Source organism: Hyla sarda, chromosome 3, assembly GCF_029499605.1.
Source record: "Hyla sarda isolate aHylSar1 chromosome 3, aHylSar1.hap1, whole genome shotgun sequence".
Taxonomy (NCBI): domain Eukaryota; kingdom Metazoa; phylum Chordata; class Amphibia; order Anura; family Hylidae; genus Hyla; species Hyla sarda.
This window is the reverse complement of record NC_079191.1, coordinates 139,605,451-139,626,541: the sequence shown is the minus strand read 5'-3', so window position 1 is coordinate 139,626,541 and position 21,091 is coordinate 139,605,451. Positions and strand designations below refer to the sequence as shown.

The following is a 21,091-nucleotide window of genomic DNA, read 5'->3' as shown; positions in this document are numbered from 1 at the left end:
CACGTAGTGGACCCTCTACCTGTGTGGCAGATGACTCGGACCGTATCGGGGAGCGGAGTCTAAGGTGCCGCTGGTCTTCACCAGAGCCCGCCGCAAAGCGGGATGGATTTGCTGTGGCAGGCGACACCCAGGTCGCTACCCCCAATACGGCTCGACCACACAGGTAACCGGGCAAGGCGACGTACAGGAGGATGAGACAGAGGCGTAGTCAACGTAGCAGAAGGTCAGGACAGGCGGCAAAGGTTCGTAGTCAAAAAACATAGCGGGAAGGTCTGGGTACATCGGTTTGGCAAACAGGCAATAGGATACGCTTTCTCTCAGGCAATAGGCACTGAAGATCCGGCAGGGGGGTGTGGGAGGTGCAGAAACATATAATGTGTTGTCAGGTGTACATACTAATTAAGAGCGCACTGGCCCCTTAAATTACAGAGCTTAGTGCCAGAAGCAGAGCGGGGTAAGTGACGGGCTGGGATTTGCATGCGGGCACGTCCCGCAATGCGAATCCCAGTCCCGCCGACAGACGGGGACCCCGGGACACTGCGGCTCACAGCCGGAGTTCGCGGCCTGCGCTCACGGCCGTAGTTCGCAGCCGGAGGGCAGCGCGTGACAAGTACAGACAGTGATAGGCTAGCAGGGAGATCATAGACCTGAAGCTTTATTGAGAGACGAAACACAAAAGAGGGAAGTCTAGACTGTCCCTAATGGAATAGTTCCTAAGCAGGCTATGGATAAGCCTGAGGCAGTCCTGGACGGACATCCTCTCCGAGTTAATAACAAGGTGTTTCCTATCAAACCACAAAGCATCCTTATAACAGTTCTTAAGGTGCCAGGCCTCCTGGATAGCCCCAACCATGCGATCTCCAGGAAATAGTCGATATAGCACCGAGCAATGCAATAGGCTTCTCTTGGGAAGATATTTATATTCTAGAGCAAAAACAAGGCAAGGCAAGACAAATGGGCACTGCCAAAAGAGGTGCAAAGTTGTTTCTTCAGCAAATGGACACTTAGGGCAGTACCTGGTGTTGCAAAGTCTTCAGGCATGCATGAAAGTTCTTAGAGGTAGGGCTTCCTGAACGGCCATCCATGCCAGGTCCTTGTGCCAGCTGATAAGCCTGCTAGGTGCCAGATATTTCAAACAGTCTTAGTTCTGGCCCCAAGAATAGACTCCATTGAATCCTTTGCTTGGATGATTTTGTGGACAGTCTTAGGTTTCCACAAGTCGGGCTTCAGACAAACCTGAGAACTTCCTAGTAGTACCAGGGGGGTTCCCAGTTGTAAGGATAGAAGTTGTCCCACTTTACTCATTCCAGCCTTCTCCAGAAAGGCAAAAGAAATAAGGGTGACATGAACAAGGTTGCCAAGCCTCCTCCTGTTGTCGTCATAGTCCTAATCAGTGTCAAACGCAAAGAAGGCCCACAGCAGAGTGGAGATATCTGGAACTCCTTTCCCCTATCTATAGACAGATGTTTAACCCCTTAACGACGCAGGACGTATATTTACGCCCTGCACCGGCTCCCGCGATATGAAGCGATCGTGTCGGTCCCGGCGCTCATCAACGGCCGGGACCCGCGGCTAATACCACACATCGCCGATCGCGGCGATGCACGGTATTAACCCTTTAGAAGCGGCGGTCAAAGCTGACCGCCGCTTCTAAAGTGAAAGTGACCCGGCTGCTCAGTCGGGCTTTTCGGGACCGCCGCGGTGAAATCACGGTGTCCCGAACAGCTTGCAAGACACCGGGAGGGCCCTTACCTGCCTCCTCAGTGTCCGATCGGCGAATGACTGCTCCGTGCCTGAGATCCAGGCAGGAGCAGTCAAGCGCCGATAACACTGATCACAGGCGTGTTAATACACGCCTGTGATCTGTGTAAAAGATCAGTGTGTGCAGTATTATAGGTCCCTATGGGACCTATAACACTGCAAAAAAAAGGGAAAAAAAGGGTTAATAAAGGTCATTTAACCCCTTCCCTAATAAAAGTTTGAATCACCCCCCTTTTCCCATAAAAAAAATAAAACAGTGTAAAAAAAATAAATAAATAAACATATGTGGTATCGCCGCGTGCGTAAATGCTCGAACTATGAAAATATATCATTAATTAAACCGCACGGTCACTTTTTATACCATTAAAAAATGAATAAAAAGTGATCAAAAAGTCCGATCAAAAATCATACAGATAAAAACTTCAGATCACGGCGCAAAAAATGAGTCCTCATACCGACCTGTATGTGGAAAAATAAAAAAGTTATAGGGGTCAGAAGATGACATTTTTAAACGTATAAATTTTCCTGCATGTAGTTAGGATTTTTTCCAGAAGTGCGACAAAATCAAACCTATATAAGTAGGGTGTCATTTTAACCGTATGGACCTACAGAAAAATGATAAGGTGTAATTTTTACCGAAATATGCACTGCGTAGAAACGGAAGCCCCCAAAAGTTACAAAATGGCGTTTTTTCTTCGATTTTGTCGCACAATGATTTTTTTTCCGTTTCGCCGTGCATTTTTGGGTAAAATGACTAATGTCACTGCAAAGTAGAATTGGCGACGCAAAAAATAAACCATAATATGGATTTTTAGGTGGAAAATTGAAAGGGTTATGATTTTTAAAAGGAGGAAAAAACGAAAGTGCAAAAACTGAAAAACCCTGAGTCCTTAAGGGGTTAAAGGGGTACTCCACTGGAAAACATTTTTTTTTAAATCAACTGGTGCCAGAAAGGTAAACAGATTTGTAAATTAATTCTATTTAAAAATCTTAATCCTTCCAGTACTTATCAGCTGCTGTATGTTCCAGAGGAAGTTATTTTCTTTTTTAATTTATTTTCTGTCTGAGCACAGTGCTCTCTGCTGACACCTCTGTCCATTTAAGGAACTGTCCAGAGTTGGAGCAAATCCCCATAGCAAACCTCTCCTGCTCCGGACAGTTCCCAAAATGGACAGAGGTGTCAGCAGAGAACACTGTGGTAAGACAGAAAATAAATTAAAAAAGAAAAGAACTTCCTGTGGAGCATATAGCAACTGATAAGTACTGGAAGGATTTAGATTTTTTTATAGAAGTAATTTATAAACCTGTTTAACTTTCTGGCACCAGTTGATTTAAAAAAAAATCCAAGGAAGTATCCCTTAAGGGTTCTTGCCCCCATCATTACAAAACAGGTTACTGGTTGCCTTAGACACAGCTCAGGAAGGGTACTGACTCTTATTAGAAAGAATCAGTGGTGGATGGAGACTTATTAACAGTCAATGCTTTGTGGGAGTATTTAAGAAAGTATGCACACTTGCTTTCTTTCAGAAGGAAGACAACTATCTCACTCTAGTCAACCCAGAGCCTCCTTGTGTAAGTCCCCCATCTGTAGTCAGCTGGGTCTCCAGTAAAGAGAAGTACCCTTCTTCCTGGGCTACAGCTATCAATAAACTCAATGGAAGCTGTACAAATCTCTACGCATTGAGCTCCTCCTAGTGGTGGCTGTAGGAAAATGCTAGAGGACTATGTAGGGAAGCAAGCGTTCAGTGCTTGGGCCCACTCTCACCATGGGTCCCATCACAGTGGCGAGGTTTAGCCTCCACACTTTGTATGCTTTGAAAATAAAAACAAAGCAAAAAGGGGGGTCCTGCTGATGTATTGTCTATAGTGAGCAGGCCAGTGATTCAAACAGTGTTTCTCGACCAGGGTGCCTCCCACTGTTGCAAAACTACAATTCCCAGCGTGCCCGGAGAGCCGAAGGCTGGCCAATTGTAAGCATAATAGCATTTTTAGAATACCATGTTTGCAGAACATTTACATGTTTCTGAGATGTGAAAAACCTTGCATCATATCCTGTTTACCAATCATTGGACTCACCATTTGGTGAAAGACCAATGAGGATGTTGATTGGCTGCAGCAGTCACGTGGGGGAAGTCATCGCTGTAGTGGGGAGAGGTCTCAGGTGAGTATAGCTTCTTTTGATATTTTATACTATAACCTTGCTTTGTTCATGTTTTCAAAACATTTCAGAAAGCTCATTTAATCATAATGCTCCTACTTCTTAAGGCAGTGATTCTGGTAAGAACACTGTATGAAGGATTGCTATTGAAGAAATTCCCGATTTGCTACCTCAGGTCTGTACAAATTCACCATAGGTGATCTTTCCTAATAGCAATCTTTCTCCTCAAATGCTCGGTTACATTGTATATAGCAACATCAACAACAAAAAAGAAAAGAGTTCGCTCACCTCAACATCAACAAGTAGAATGTAAGAGTTTTAAAGCCTTATCTCATTTCACATCGACAGGAAGAGAAATCTTTATTTTTTTTTATTCAAAGCGGCAACGGAAAATAATGTCAAACTTCTGAAAAGGCTAATTGGAGATAATAGGGATCCATTTCTGAAAGGTATGTTGGGAAATTGGGATTCTGGTGTCAATGAGCTGCTCGACCATGCAGACTGGTGCCTACTCCTACTTTGCAGACAAATACCGTATTTACCGGCGTATAACATGCACTTTTAAAATTAAATTATGAGGCAGAAACTCTACCTGTGTATTATGCGCTGATGAATCCAAAAGGTGTCGCTTCTGGGCCTGCAGCCGCCGCTGGTCTCTGTTCTAAGGTACCCACAGTCGAAGTGCTGATCTTGAACAAGCAGTTGGCGGCACAGCCACTTTAAATCAGTCACCTGCAACGCCTGCTGCGACTGATAAGTGACGTCCCTGACAACCCACTAAGGAGCCATGCAAAGGACGTCACTCATCAGTGTTGCACTCAATTGCATCCCATACCCTCTCCATGGGACGTTGCGGCCGATCACAAAGTCTTGTATAAGATGAAGTGCATGTGAGTAATGAGCCCAATGATTGGCTACAGCGTCCTGTGTAGAACATACAGTGACCTTGTGAGGGCACTTCCATTGACTGACTGGGTTGGTAGCAATAGTTTTACAATCTTTTTATTGTTTTTTTTTTTATTGTTTTTTTTCTATTTAATCTTTCTGATCCTTGTATAGCTGCTTTTGAGAAGTCTGTTTGTATGTAAAGTCTCTTTGCAGAGAGAGAGTGGTCATCAAAAATACTTATGGCTAGTAGTTCTGGCGGATTCAGATGGTGCATGATGTAAAACATAATCCCTGTTGCTAGTAAAGATGTCAATATACTAGTGGCTCCAATCTGGAGTATATCCATCCAAACACATATTTTCAAGGGTGATATCAGCATCTGTGTATAATATAAAGCACTGCAGGCTGTTTTAGGGCTTTTTACTATGGTTCTTCTGACTAATGATTATATACCATATTTCTTAGACCATATTTTTCTGGCATTTCATATGTCTAGAATCAAAATCTTTCATGTAATTTAGAAGATTGCAGCGAAAAGTGTGCACAGACTGGTACAACTACCTTTGCCCTGCAATAGAATTGTTGAAAGCTGGTGGTTTCCAGTAGTTAACCCCTTAACGCAAACCCGTCGTTCACAAAATTGCAGCTGCTGCTGCATCCCGGGGGCTGAACTTTTCACCCCCGGTTGCCTCCGGCAGGTGAGGAGTTCGGCTTAACCACTTCGCGCTGAACGCCGCATTTATACGGCGGATAACGCAATAACTTCATTCATTCCACGGCGTTCATTAAGTGCGCGCTCCCGCAGTGATGATCGGGTTAATTAGCTAAAGCCCCGGGGTGTCTGCGGGAGATCACTCCCGCCGACACCCCGGGATCCCATTTTATTAACCCGATCAGCGATTGGGTGTGCAGGGGCGGCGGGTGCGTGGCGATGGCGGGGGTAAGTGCCCCCGCCATCGCCACGCACCCGCCGTCGCCGCTGCCAGACCTCCGCCCACGTGTGGAAGTCCGGGGAGAGCGGGGCACAGTGGGGTGAGAGGGAAGGGGAATTCGTTGCTTACCCGGTGGCAGCTCCGAATGAGTGAGGATCCAGCAGGCTTCGGAGGGATCTGACTGGCCGGTGAGTGGTCGACGGTGGCCTTCAAGACCATGCAAAACTACAACTCCCAGCATGTCCAGACAGTCTGGGCATGCTGGGAGTTGTAGTTTTGCAACATCTGGAGGACCACTGTTTGGAGACCACTGTGTAGTGGTCGCCAAACTGTGATCCTCCAGATGTTGCAAAACTACAACTCCCAGCATGCCCAGAAAGCCAATGCCTGTCTGGGCATGCCGGGAGTTGTAGTTTTGCAACATCTGGAGGATCACAGTTTGGAGACCACTACATAGTGGTCTCCAAACTGTAGTCCTACAGATGTTGCAAAACTACAAATCCCAGCATGCCCAGACAGCAATTGGCTATCTGGGCATGCTGAGAGTTGTAGTTTTGCAACAGCTGGAGGCACACAACTACAACTCCCAGCATGCCCAGACAGCCAATTGCTGTCTGGGCATGCTGGGACTTGTAGTTTTGCAACATCTGGAGGTCCACAGTTTTGAGATCACTGTGCGGTGGTCTCTAAACTGTACCCCTCCAAATGTTGCAAAATTGCAAATCCCAGCATGCCCAAACAGTTGTCTCGGCATGCTGGGAATTGTAGTTGCGTACCTCCAGCTGTTGCATAACTACATCTCCCAGCATGCCCTTTGGCGATCAGTACATGCTGGGAGTTGTGGTTTTGCAACAGCTGGAGGCACCATGCTTGGAAAATACTGAATTAGGTAACAGAACCTAACACTGAAAGTTTTCCAACCAGTGTGCCTCCAGCTGTTGCAAAAGTACAACTCCCAGCATGCACGGTCTGTCAGTACATGCTGGGAGTTGTAGTTTTGCAACAGCTGGAGGTTTGCCCCCCCCCCCCCCATGCAGGCAGGGTGCAGTGAGCATTTACGCCCCACAGGTGTCTGACAGATTTTTGGAACAGTGGTCCGTGAAAATGAAAAATAACATTTTCCATTTGCACAGCCCACTGTTCCAAGGATCTGTCAAACGCCAGTGGGCTGTAAATGCTCACTGCACCGCTTATTAAATTCTGTGGGGGATGTAGTTTCCAAAATGGGGTCACATGTGGGGGGGGGGGGGGGGGTAAATGCTCATGGTCCCTGACTTCTATTCCAACCAAATTCTCTCTCCATAATCTCAATGGCACTCCTTCTCTTTTAAGCATTGTAGTGCGCCAGCAGAGCACTTGACGTCCGCACATGGGGTATTTCCATATTCAAAAGAATTGGGGTTACAAATTTTGGGGGGCATTTTCTCATATTATCCCTTTTAGAAATGTAAAATTTTTGGAAAAAACTGCATTTTAGTGAGAAAAAAATTAAAATTCATTTACACATCCAACTTTAACTAAAAGTCGTCAAACACCTGTGGTGTGTTAAGGCTCACTGGACCCCTTGTTACGTTCCTTGAGGAGTGTAGTTTCCAAAATAGTATGCCATGCTGGGGGTTTCTTGCTGTTCTGGCACCATAGGGGCTTCTTAAATGTGACATGCCCCCCAAAAACCATTTCAGAAAAACTCACTCTCCAAAATCCTATTGTCGCTCCTTCCCTTTGAGGCCTCTAGTGCACCCGCCGAACACTTCACATACACACATGAAGTATTTCCTTACTCAAGAGAAATTGGATTACACATTTTAGGAAGATTTTTCTCCTTTTACTCCTTGTTAAAATTCAAAAACTGGGTCTACAAGAACATGCGAGTGTAAAAAATGAAGATTTTGAATTTTCTCCTTCACTTTGCTGCTATTCCTGTGAAACACCTAAAGGGTTACCAGACTTACTGAATGTCATTTTGAATACTTTGAGGGGTGAAGTTTTTATAATGGGGTAATTTGTGGGGTATTTCTAATATGAAGGCCCCTCAAATCCACTTCAAAATTCTGATTTTGAAAAGGAAAATTGCTGCTATACTTTGAAGCCCTCTGATGTCTTCCAAAAGTAAAAACATGTCAACTTTATGATGCAATCATAAAGTAGACATATTGTATATGTGAATCAATATATAATTTATTTGGGATGTCCATTTTCCTTATAAGCAGAGAGTTTCAAAGTTTAAAAAATGCACAATTTTAAAATTTTTCATCAAATTTTGGAATTTTTCACCAAGAAATGATGCAAGTATCAACAAAATTTTACCACAACATAACGTAGAATATGTCACGAAAAAACTATCTTGAAATCAGAATGAAAGGTAAAAGCATCCCAGAGTTACTAATGCTTAAAGTGACAGTGGTTAGATTTACAGAAAAGGCCTGCATCCTTAAGGTGAAAATGAGCTATGTCCTTAAGGGGTTAACCAAAGACAGGGGTAAATGTAATGAGGGTATTGGTGTAAATACCAGTATTTAGATCCCTACTTATTCTAGCAAGTCTAAAACATATATGTATTGTTCATAAGTGTACCTGTTTATGCATATAAAGCTAGCTTAAAGTGGATTTCCAGGGACATTGATAGCATGTTGCTAGGTTATACCATCAATATCTAATTGTTGGAGAACCAACATCTCGACTAACAATATTCTATACAATAATGGGGCATAGTAAAGTTCCCATTATGTCTGACAGCACCTGTTTTGGCTAGAAGTTCTCGAGCCACACAACACCATTCCATAAAAACTGGTTATGATGTAATACCAGGAACTGCATCTTAGTGGAAGTCATGTTTGACAAAAACCTTCATTTTAAGATAGTGTACTTACAGCAGATGCCATTAAAGGGTTTTCTCATCTTTTTTTTCAGCTAGCTATACACAGAGCTGATCCTCCTCTCACTTCCTCCTTTCAGTGGGGAGGTATCTGGCTTTGTGATTAAAACTTCAAACATAGAGGCTACGCAGGTTAAGTTTCAGCTACTAGCACTTTGCATGACCCACTGACTCAGTACAGCTTGCACACAAGCAGTAGAGCTTGTGCCTGAAGTGTTCGTGATTTTGCTTACATAAAGATAAGGTTCCTGGCAAATAAGGTAGCAGGGGAGTCAGCATGTATGTGTAGGAGGATGTGACAGTGACAGCAGCCCAGAGTGAAGAGGTAGTCTGTCACCTAGACGACAAGCTGTAAACAAGAGACAGAGAGGGGATGCAGTAACATAAAAGGGAGGCAAGTTTGAAAATTCTATATACATATTTCTATAAGTTTATAACTTAATATGCCCTACAATTTAAAAATGGATTATGAAGATAGGAATACCCCTTTAATCCCTTGGAGACACAGGCTATTTTAATTTTTTAATTATTTTCTCCTTGCCTTCTAAAAGCTTTTTTTAATTTTTCGGTTGACAGAGCCATATGTGGGTTTGTCTTTGTTGGATGAATTGTAAATTTGTACGGCAACCTTTATTTAATTGTAATGTACCGTGAATTAAAAAAATAAATAAATAGAAAATAACACCTTACTGCCATTTTGTGGGGTTTCATTTTTCCTGTGATTACTCTGCAGTATAAATGACATTACTCTGAAGTTTAGTACAAGGACAGCAATTCTCAATTTATATAGTTGATATAGTTTTTGGGGGTGGTTTATCAATGTGTGTTTAGCTACACGTTTTTACTTACTTAGCAGGCTCAAGTTAGGTGTACGTGCACCTAATTTAGCAAAAGTTGCATGTAGTGCGATAAATTTGGCACACACACTTATGTGTGGGATTTTTGCTGTAGTAATTAAGACATGTAAGCAAACAAATTGCTGTCAATGATTTGCAATATTTTGAGCCCTCTGCGACAAATTTGCGACATTCTTAGAAAAGTTGTACACGATAAATTCACAACCACTACAAAGCCAAAGTACAAAATAGTTCAAGGAAAGAAGTTTGACAAAAATCACTTCAGCACAAAAAGACGCAAAAATCATTGATGCAACAATTTTGCATTGAGGGGGTGGGGCGTAACATCATGAGAGGGTGGGGCTATGACATCACGAGCTCCCGCCACCGACACCAGCGTTCGGAACAGTTTTCTCCAAACGCTGAGCAGCGGAGTACCCCTTTAACTGATATATCATAGCAAACTACCAAGACAGGAAAGAGATTTGTGCTGCTATATTTAGCTGACAGAGATTTGAAACACAAAGTATATGAAATATTTGCATATTTTTTACTCTTGCATATTATTATGCTTTATTTCCAGAAACCGAAAACCCCTTTAATTGATGGTAAATATTTATATTCTTTGGAATTTGAATCACTGACACTATAAGCTACTGTAACGCTGAATACATTATAGTGCTAGTGACGGTTGCCTCCGCCTTGGCAATGTGTCATGCCCATCTAATTCTGTGAAGTACATAGCAGCCTATGAAATGTGGGCTATTATTGAACCGTTGGCTGGGAATAACTTGCTAATTCAAATCTATGCATGGGTGCAAGTTTAAACATGACTTAAAGACCAGCAACCCATTTGCTGGCACCATCACCCTGGAGCCTAATGAATAGGATAATTGTGATTCTATCTTATTAGCAAATCATTTCCATCAATCCCTGAAATGCCCCATTCATTGCCTTTGCTGCAACATTACCTTATATTAATATCACATTATCTGTTTTTACTGAATATAGTGTTCTAGAGATTAACATGACATTAAAAAGTATAATAGAGCTTCATAAATCTAGAGTTAGGGATGGACAATTATTCCTCCTCGAGGCAGATCAGATGTACCTGGCAAGTGAAAGGTTACTTAGTAATGTTATGGGCTTTAAATGAAAGACTTATGATTCTTATCATTCTTTGTGCCCAGGAGAGACGACTTTACACATAGCAATTGTGAACCAGAATATAGAAATGTGAACGACCTGACATGTTCAATGCTTGAGCTATGGGGACTTTTTTGCTCTGAGAAACAAGGACAGCACTATTATGATAAAATACACTGCTCAAAAAAAAAATAAAGGGAACACTAAGATAAAACATCCTAGATCTGAATGAATTAACTAATCGTATGAAATACTTTTGTCTTTACATAGTTGAATGTGCTGACAACAAAATCACACAAAAATTTACAATGGAAATCAAATTTATCAACCCATGGAGGTCTGGATATGGAGTCACACATAAAATCTAAATGGAAAACAACACTACAGGCTGATCCAACTTTGATGTAATGTCCTTAAAACAGTCAAAATGATGCTCAGTAGTGTTGTTTGGCCTCTGGTTTTGCCTGTATGACCTGCCTACAATGCCTGGGCATGCTCCTGATGAGGTGGTGGATGGTCTCCTGTGGATGTCCTCCCAGACCTGGACTAAAGTGAGACATGATGTCCCAGATGTGCTCAATCGGATTCAGGTCTGGGGAACAGGCGGGCCAGTCCATTGCATCAATGCCTTCTTCTTGCAGGAACTGCTGACACACTCCAGCCACATAAGGTCTAGCATTGTCTTGCATTAGGAGGAACCCAGGGCCAACTGCTCCAGCATATGGTCTCACAAGGGGTCTGAGGATCTCATCTCAGTACCTAATGGCAGTCAGGCAGCCATGGAAAGCACATGGAGGGCTGTGCGGCCTCCCAAAGAAATGCCAACCCACACCATTACTGGTCCCACCACAAAACCGGTCATGCTGGAGGATGTGTCAGGCAGCAGAACGTTCTCCACAGCGTCTCCAGACTCTGTCATGTCTGTCACATGTGCTCAGTGTGAACCTGCTTTCATCTGTGAAGAGCACAGGGTGCCAGTGGTAAATTTACCAATCTTGGTGTTCTCTGGCAAATGCCAAACGTCCTGCACGTTGTAAGCACAACCCCCACTTGTGGACATCGAGCCCTCATACCACCCTCATGTAGTCTTTTTCTGACCATTTAAGTGGACAATGCACATTTGTGGCCTGCTGGAGGTCATTTTGCAGGGCTCTGGCAGTGCTCCTTCTGCTCTTCCTTGCACAAAGGCGGAGGTAGCGGTAATGCTGCTGGGTTGTTTCCCTCCTACGCCCTCCTCCACGTTTCCTGATGCTCTGGACACTACACTGACAGGCACAGCAAACCTTCTTGCCACAGCTTGCATTGATGTGCCATCCTGGATGAGCTTCACTACCTAAGCCACTTGTGTGCGTTGTAGACTCCGTCTCATGCTACCACTAGAGTGGAAGCACCGCCAGCATTCAAAAGTGATTAAAGCATCAGCCAGGAAGCATAGGAACTGAGAAGTGGTCTGTATAAGATGTCTAGCAGTGGAGTACCCCTTTAATTCACTTCAATGAAACTAAGCTGCAATTTCCACACACAAACTGAGGACAAGAGTGGCGCTGTTTCCAGAAGAAAGTAGCTATGTTTTCTAATCCTGGATTACCCCTTTAAAGGGGTACTCCGGGGAAAACTGGTGCCAGAAAGTTAAACAGAATTGTAAATTACTTCTATTAAAAAAATCTTAATGCTTCCAGTACTTATTAGCTGCTGAATACTACAAAGAAAATAATTTTCTTTTTGGAACACAGTGCTCTCTGCTGACATCACGAGCACAGTGCTCTCTGCTGACCTCTCTGTCCCTTTTAGGAACTGTCCAGAGCAGCATATGTTTTCTATGGGGATTTTCTCCTACTCTGGACAGTTCCTAAAATGGACAGAGATGTCAGCAGAGAGCACTGTGCTCGTGATTCAGCAGCAGAGGTCTGTGTTCCAAAAAGAAAATAATTTCCTCTGTAGTATTCAGCAGATAATAAGTACTGGAAGGATTAAGATTTTTTTAATAGAAGTAATTTACAAATTTGTTTAACTTTCTGGCACCAGTTGATTTTAAGACGAAAAAAAAAGTTTTCCACTGGAGTACCCCTTTAATGCTTCATTAGTTGGCAGGGCTGCACTATCCAAGAGCCTCAGGCAATGCTCTTCTCTGGCTGCAGAGCCAGCAAGCTAATAAAAAGATGCTGCAGATTTCAGCTAATTTGACATTATTCACAGAAAATCCTAACAAAAACTGAAATATAGAAGTTTGCTAACAATTCCATTGTTTCAGGGAAGGTTCTATTTAAATTGCAACAAAACCCTTCAAACAGTAAAACAGTGACTGAAAGAGATGGAGGAGGACCTTTGGTGATATCACATGGGCACATAAGTAAGGTCCTACCGCCATGCACTGCATATGAGGAAGACTTTAAAAGGGTTCTCCGGTGCTTAGACATCTTATCCCCTATCCAAAGGATAGGGGATACGATGCCTGATCGCGGGAGTCCCGCAGCTGGGGACCCCCGGGATCTTGCACGCGGCACCCCGTTTGTAATCAGTCCCCGGAGCGTGTTCGCTCCGGGTCTAATTACCGACGACCAAAAGGCCGGCGGCGTGTGATGTCACGCCTCCGCCCCCGTGTGATGTCACGCCTCCGCCCCGTATGACGTCATGCTCCGGCCTCAATGCAAGCCGACGGGAGGGGGCGTGCCGTCACATGGGGGCAGAGGCGTGACGTCACACGCCACCGGCCTTATGGTCATCGGTAATCAGACCCGGAGCGAACACGCTCCGGGGACTGATTACAAACGGGGTGCCGCGTGTAAGATCCCGGGGGTCCCCAGCGGCGGGACTCCCGCGATCAGGCATATTATCCCCTATGCTGTGGATAGGGGATAAGATGTCTAAGCACCGGAGAACCCCTTTAAAGAGTAGCTCCCACCATCCTTTTTTTTTTTTCTGTCCCTAACCCCCTCCATTGTATGCATTTTTATGCTGGGGATCGCCCCTAGCAATGGACTACAAGGGCAGGATCTGCTCCCCCAGTATAAATGCACAACTGCATTTGGGGTTGAGCACCTCCAGCCATGGATAATGGAGCTATGTTATGGGATGCTTGAAGGGGTACTCCGGTGGAAAACAAATGTTTTCACATCAACTAGTGGCAGAAAGTTACACAGATTTGTAAATTACTGCTATATAAAAACTTTAATCCATCCAGTACCTATCAGCTGCTGTATACTGCAGAGGAAGTTGTGTACTACCCTAAGAGCAGTTTCATGCACATGGAAAAAATGGTGGAGCTTTTGTGGGAATTTCACTTCTTCACTAAAGCCAAACGTGAACAAGGACCTATCAACAATTAGAAGTATACAAGCTTCCTTTATATTTCCTATTCATTTAAATCTATTCCTGGCTACATTCATACATTTGTAGCAATCTGACATGTACATTCATGGCAGAGGCTGACCCTCGAATTTGTACTGGAATTGTGCAGTTTGCAGTGCCATGGATCGTCAGGAAAATTAACTCAATGTTATCAGGTTAATTCTCAGGTTTTCTGCAAAGAATCCACAGTTTTAGTGACACCTTGACAAAGAAGAATTATTACAGGTAACCTAAACGGATTAGTACAGTGCTTTGAAAAATGTATGTTTAACAAAAGGTGGCAGAGTGAAATATAATCTGCTACAGTTTCTTAAAGGGGTACTCCGGCCCTGAGACATCTTATCCCCTATCCTTACGATGTCTCACCGCGGGGGTCCCGCCACTGGGGACCCCCGCAATCTTGTATTCGCCAGTACCCACCTGTTTGAGCTGCATGCCATGGTGCCAGTTCACAAACAGCCGGGTGGCGACCACGGGGCCGGAGTATCGTGATGTCACAACTCCCCCCCTGTGTGATGTCACCCCCCCCCCCCGCTATGCAAGTCTATGGGAGGGGGCGTGACGTCACAATACTCCGGCCCCGTGGTCGCCACCCGGCTGTTTGTGAGTTGGCGCTGCGGCGTGCAGCTCAAACAGGTGGGTGTCGAATACAAGATTGCGGGGGTCCCCAGTGGTGAGACATCTTATCCGCTATCCTTTGGATAGGGGATAAGATGTCTCAGGGCCGGAGTACCCCTTTAATATATATATGCATGTGATCTGGCACCAGTCTGTACAAACTATCTGAAAGTGTTTCTTAATACCAGTACCTAAGCGTTTGGGGTGGCCAGACTTCTAGTATGAATACAACGAGGCTCTCCCCTACTAGTTTGGCAGCCTTCTAAGCTTATCACTGAGCAGGATCATTGTGTAGGCATTACAAGTCAATTACAGAAAACTTGTTTTTATGTTACTTGTAAGGAGAAAGAGTGATTGGAGGTTATAAGAATATGCTGAGAACTAGATATGTTGTGTCATATATATTGTGACACTGAGGCAGGTTTTAAGGCAACGAAAGGGTGTTTTTCCAAGACCTTTATCCTAGGTGAGCTAGCAGAGATGCTCATCAGGTGCCTAATTAATGAGGCCTGCAGAAATGTGGGAAGTCTGCATATAAGGAAAGGAAACAGAATAGTCTGGGCTCTCCCCAGAAGACAGCAAGGTGGCTGTGGGGGAGGCAGGGTCCTTGTGAGGAGCACACAGCCAGGCGCTGTGAGTGACCCCAACAGTGAAGTGCACAGACAAGGAGTCTTAGTACATACAGCAAGAGGCTGCAAATGCTGTGTGCAGGGCCAGTTTTAGGCTTAGCGTAGCCCTGGGCAAAATCAAAAGTGGGGCCCCAAAAGTCGTAATAGTGCACTAACCAGATTTGCACATTTTTGGTCACTTCAAATACCATAAAAAATATCTATAAATCAATTGAAAAGTCCCATCAAAAACAAAAATGGTACCGATAAAAACAATAAATCACAGCGCAAAAAATGACCCTCATACATCATCATATACAGAAAAATAAGAGTTATAGAGATCAGAACAGTACAATTTAAAATTTTTGTATAGTTCCCTCACATTAGGTTGGCTGCATAGTTTCCTCACATTAGATTGGCAGTATAGTTCCTCCATATTAGGTTGGCAGTATAGTTCCCCCACATTAGTTTGGCAGTATAGGTCCCCCACATTAGGTTGGCAGCATAGTTCCCCCACATTAAGTTGGCAGCATAGTTCCCCCACATTAGGTTGTAGTTACCCCACATAAGGTTGGCAGTATAGTTCGCCCACATTAGGTTGGCAGTATAGTTCCCCCACATTAGGTTGGCAGTATAGTCCCCCCACATTACGTGCAGTATAGTTCCCCCACATTAAGTGCAGTATAGTTCCCCCATATTAGGTGAAGTATAGTTCCCCCACATTAGGTGCAGTATAGTTCCCTCACATTAGGTGCAGTATAGTTCCCCCACATTAGGTGCAGTATAGTTCCCCCACATTAGGTGCAGTATAGTTCCCCCACATTAGGTGCAGTATAGTTCCCCCATCTTAGGTACAGTATAGTTCCCCCCACATTTGGTGCAGTATAGCTCCCCCACATTAGGTTGTAGTCCCCTACATTATTTTGTAGTCCCCCTGCATTAGATTGCAGTCCCCCCACATTAGGTGCAGTATAGCTCCCCCACAGACATACAGTCTTCAGCTATATACAGTGTATGGTTGGAGGTTGTATGTCTGTGTACTGCCTTACAGTACGTGAAATCTCTACAATATACATATATCTATCTATATAAATATAGATAATGTCCTACCGCAGGAACTCCAACCTTAAAGACAAACTAGTAAAATCGGATGTGTCGCTCAAACCAGATACTCAAATGTATTTAACTGTGGCAAATAAGGGCTCCTTCCCATGTAGACAATGAGTCAATTGCAGTCACATGATCAGGGGCTCCTGCTTTACACACCCACAAACTGGAAAAATCTACCATTTAAAACATTACTTGACCTGTTTCTCTAATTTTGTTATCTACGTCTTGATCTGCCCATGTGGCCTCCTGTATGTGCGGGAGACCACATGGGATTTCAAGACGAGATTCAATCAGCATCGGTATACGATACAAAAAAACTGTATGGACCTTCAGTTATCCAAACACTTTGTGGAAGCCCAACATAGTGAAAAAGATTTGAAATTTATGTTATTAGATCATATTCCACCATTGAGAAGAGGGGGTGACAGGGTGAGCATTCTCAAACGTAGGGAACTTAAATGGATTTTCAATCTCCAGTCCCTGTGACCCAAGGGACTCAATGTTGAATTTGCAGTAACCCCCCAAATATATAATGCCTGAATGTAATCCTTATGTGCCCCCCTTTGAGTAAGATTACCAAGGTGGCGAACTATACTAACGTTGTCATTTTTTGTTCTTTTTTCTAGGACGGCAAGTGGGATGGCGGCTAGGACCCTCACCGTACTATAATCAGTAATTGTTAATATTTCTTGTTTACAGAGACAAGTTCCCCAGTCAGATAATGATTTTTGATTACCGCTATAGATTGTTCCTCTTTGTAATAAAGGAGACTTTAAAAAAAAATTAAAATTATTATATTTTTTTTATATACCGTAATATATCTTTTTTATAAAAAAAAAAACTTAAAAAAATAATAAAAATGTTCACATATTTTTCACTTCTTTCACTAATAGCTACTACTCTTGGGAGGTGGATTCTTTTCAGTAAGGCTTTTGTCTTATTGATATTTTTGTACACCTACACTATATAAGTTATCACTAATCCAATTTATACCTTTATACCATTTTTCTTTTATTTTTTTATATTTTTTTCCTTTTTCTTATTTTTCCCCTTTTTTTCTTTTAGTCCCTCAAGAAATGTTTAGATTTTCGCAATGGTCCGAAACTGGGTTCCCACGTTGTCTGTTATGTTGTGTAAATGGAGTCACTTTATATGAAGCCGTTGAGTGTTGGTCACTACCTGGTTGACAGACTCAGTGCAATTGATGCATCTTGTCTGTCACCAGCTAATTGGACAGGTGCAGCTGCTATCTTGCACTAATCTGAACAGCCACCTAACATTGGGCTACAACATTACCCAGCATGCCTGAATTCTGTGAATGCACTATGTTGGGAACCCATAATATTAGACCGATAAACTGTTGCAACACAGTGTGATGCTCCCTTTAACCATTATCAAATTATACTTTTTATTTTTTTTTATTTTTTTTTTAAATATTTTTTATCTTTCAATTTAAAATTTTTGTTACATTTTAATTAAAAAATGTTTTTATTTTTGCTTTTTTATTTATTTTTCACTTTCACTTTTACTCTATAACAGCGATCTGTGAGCTGTTGGCCGTTACTGTTAACAGCTATGCAGCTTGCCCTTCTACTATATGGAGTATTGCGATCTTTTATTCGCAATGCGCATGCACTGCTCGGCAACTCCGATGCGACCCATGTGATTTTTTTCCATAGTCTGATTGGTGGACTCAGTTTCCTTTGTCCTGAGCTGCCTCGCAGCCTCTGTTACACACACGTGGTCTCAGCATGTGTCCTCCATTTTTACAGCATGTACAGGTGAGCGTCCCGCCGCTACTTCTTGCCCTCCAGGTGTTATGAATTTGAATATATATGTTGTCAATATTCTTGGTTTTTACCAATTGTTTTTAAGATCACTGCAATATTTATCACTGTACATTTCCGGCAATCATGTATTGTCCTTATATGTTGCACTTTGAGTCACTTGCACTTTATGAGATGTTTGATTTTAATGTTTTTGTATTAATTGATTTTTGACACTGTATATTAACGATTGTAATTGAACACCAACTATATACTACCTTGTTTAGTCACTTTGAATGCTTGAGAAAGGCTGCACTGGCAGCTGAAACGTTGTATCTGTATTTTTAACGGAGTAAAGCTACCATCTTTTTTCACCTGAACTGAGTGCTGCAACAGCTTTCTTTTATCTATATAAATATTAATTAACATTTAAACAATGATTAAACTAACTACACAGATCTCTTCACTTGTCACAGGTGGCTTACTGTTACATCCGTGCTCCAGACAGACACGATGGGCGTGAGCGTTCTGTCATGTCCACACTGCCGGCGGGGCTGGGATTCGCATCGCGGGATGCGCCCGCATGCGAAACCAAGCCCGTCACTCACTTCCCTGTCCTCGCAGCCCCGGTGCATGTGCCCCGCCTCCTAGGGAGTGCGTGCGCCGGAGCTCTCACTCTTAAAGGGCCAGTGCTCACTTAGTCAAATGTCTTCACCTGCACCCTGGTCCTTAAAGGGGTACTCCACCCATAGACATCTTATCCCCTATCCAAAGGATGGGGGATAAGATGTCAGATCGCCGGGGTTCCGCTGCTGGGGCCCCCGGGGATCGCTGCTGCAGCACCCCGCTATCATTACTGCGCAGAGCGAGATCGCTCTGCCCGTAATGACGGGCAATACAGGAGCCGAAGCATCGTTACGTCACGGCTCCACCCCTCGTGACATCACGGTCCGCCCCGTCAATACAAGTCTATGGGAGGGGGCGTGGCGGTCGTCACGCCCCCTGCCATAGACTTGCATTAAGGGGACGGGCCGTGATGTCATGAGGGACGGAGCCATGTCGTCACGCTGCTCACGCCCCTGTATCGCCCGTCATTACCCACAGAGCGAACTCGCTCTGTGCAGTAAAGATGGCGGGGTGCCGCAGCGGAGATCCCCGGGGTCCCCAGCAGCGGGACCGCGGCGATCTAACATCTTATCCCCTATCCTTTGGATAGGGGATAAGATGCCAGGGGCGGAGTACCCCTTTAAATATCAGCTCCTCCTTTGGTTCCCTGCCAGATCTTTGGTTGTCTATTGCCATTGTGAAAGTCCTGTGTCTCAGTTACTGTGTTCCTGTTCCTTGCTACCTTACCTACCCTGCACCTGTGTTATCTGCCCTGACCTACTGACATCTTGCCACGTCCTGCCAGTCTCCTTCTGCTCCACACCACCCCTCAGCTACCTTTTGTGGACGAGTCGTGCCAGGGGTAGCGACCTTGGTGCCACTTGCTGCAGCAAGGCCATCCCGCTTTGCGGTGGGCTCTGGTGAAAACCAGAGGCACCTTAGACAATGTTTCCTGGCATGGCTCAAGTCATGGCTCAAGAGGATCCACCACCTACCGTTACCTGTTACAGTAAGATCCGGCCATGGATCCCGCTGGGGTGCCTTTGCCAGATGTCTCAGATCTTTTCACCGTCGTGGCTCAGCAGTCGCAGCAGTTAGTCCGTCAGGCGCAACAACTGAATCAACTTTCAGCCACGGTGCAACAGCTCCTTGCTGCTCAGCAGCAACAACAACAGCAGTAGCCACCTGTTCCTGAGCCTCCTCCTGTGTCTGCAGCTTCCTCCGGGACCAAGCTTCGTTTGTCCTTGCCTTCAAAGTATGACTGAGATCCCAAGCTGTGTAGAGGCTTTATGACTATGTTCTATCCATCTTGAACTCATGGCGGATCTGTTTCCAACGCAGCGTGCTAAAGTGCCGTTTGTGTTCAGTCTACTGTCTGGAAAAGCTTTGGCCTGAGCTACTCCTCTCTGGGATCATAGAGATCCGGTTTCTGTGAACCTGTCAGCCTTCCTTGCAGGATTCTGCAATGCATTTGAAGAACCTGCGCGAGCCTCCTCTGCTGAGATGGCTCTACTGAACCTCTGCCAAGGGAACTCCTCCATTGGCGACTACGCGGTTCAGTTCCGCACTCTTGCCTCTGAACTTTCTTGGAACGACGAAGCCTTGTGTGCTACCTTTAAAAAAGGACTTTCTTCTCGAATCAAGGATGCTCTTGCTGCAGGCGGGGCTGGGATTTGCATCGCGGGACGCACTTGCATGCGAATCCCAGCCAGTCACTCACCTCCCTGTCCTTGCAGCCCTGGTGCACGTGCCCCCACCACCTTGAGCGCACGCCTGCATGCAAATCCCAGCCCATCACTCACCTCCCTGTCCTCGCAGCCCCAGTGCACCCACCACCTTGGGCGTGCGCGCGCCGGCGCTCTCACTCTTAAAGGGCCAGAGCTCATTTAGTCAAATGTCTTCACCTGCACCCTGGTCCTTAAATATCAGCTCCACCCTTGGTTCCCTGCCGGATCTTTGGTTGTCTATTGTCATTGTGAAAGTCCTGTGTCTCAGTTACTGTGTACCTGTTCCTTGCTACCTTACCTACCCTGCACCTGTGTTACCTGCCCTGACCTACTGCCATCTTGCCACGTCCGGCCAGTCTCCTTTGTGCCACCCCACCTTTGTGGACGAGTCGTGCCAGGGGTAGCGACCTGGGTGCTTTGCTGCGAGCTCTGGTGAAAACCAGTGGCACCTTATACTTCGCTCCCTGGCATGGCTCACATCATCTTCCACACAGGCCCAGAGGATCCACCACCTGCCGTTACCCATTACACTTACTACCAGCCACCCAACAAAGTAGACAAAAAATATGTTACTCACAAAGGCTGCAATCCTTCACATTCAAATTCACATCAGTGGTAAAGGTTATCTTCTAGTTTTAAATTGTTACTGCCATTTGGAAAAACTTCTGGTATGTCAAAAATTCTGATTGCATCGGGTCTCAGTCCTAAAACC

At 44.5% G+C, this 21,091-nt stretch overlaps 1 protein-coding gene across 1 annotated transcript in view; it reads right to left on the bottom strand.

Moving 5' to 3' along the window:
* The window catches only part of LOC130360643 (dynein axonemal assembly factor 11-like), a 46,031-nt gene extending 37,308 nt beyond the window's left edge, over nt 1-8,723 (bottom strand). The window contains exon 1 of the mRNA XM_056563195.1: nt 8,610-8,723. The gene's annotated coding sequence lies outside the window, so the exon portion shown is untranslated. The remainder of the gene's footprint in view (nt 1-8,609) is intronic.
* Nucleotides 8,724-21,091: the final 12,368 nt, after the last annotated feature.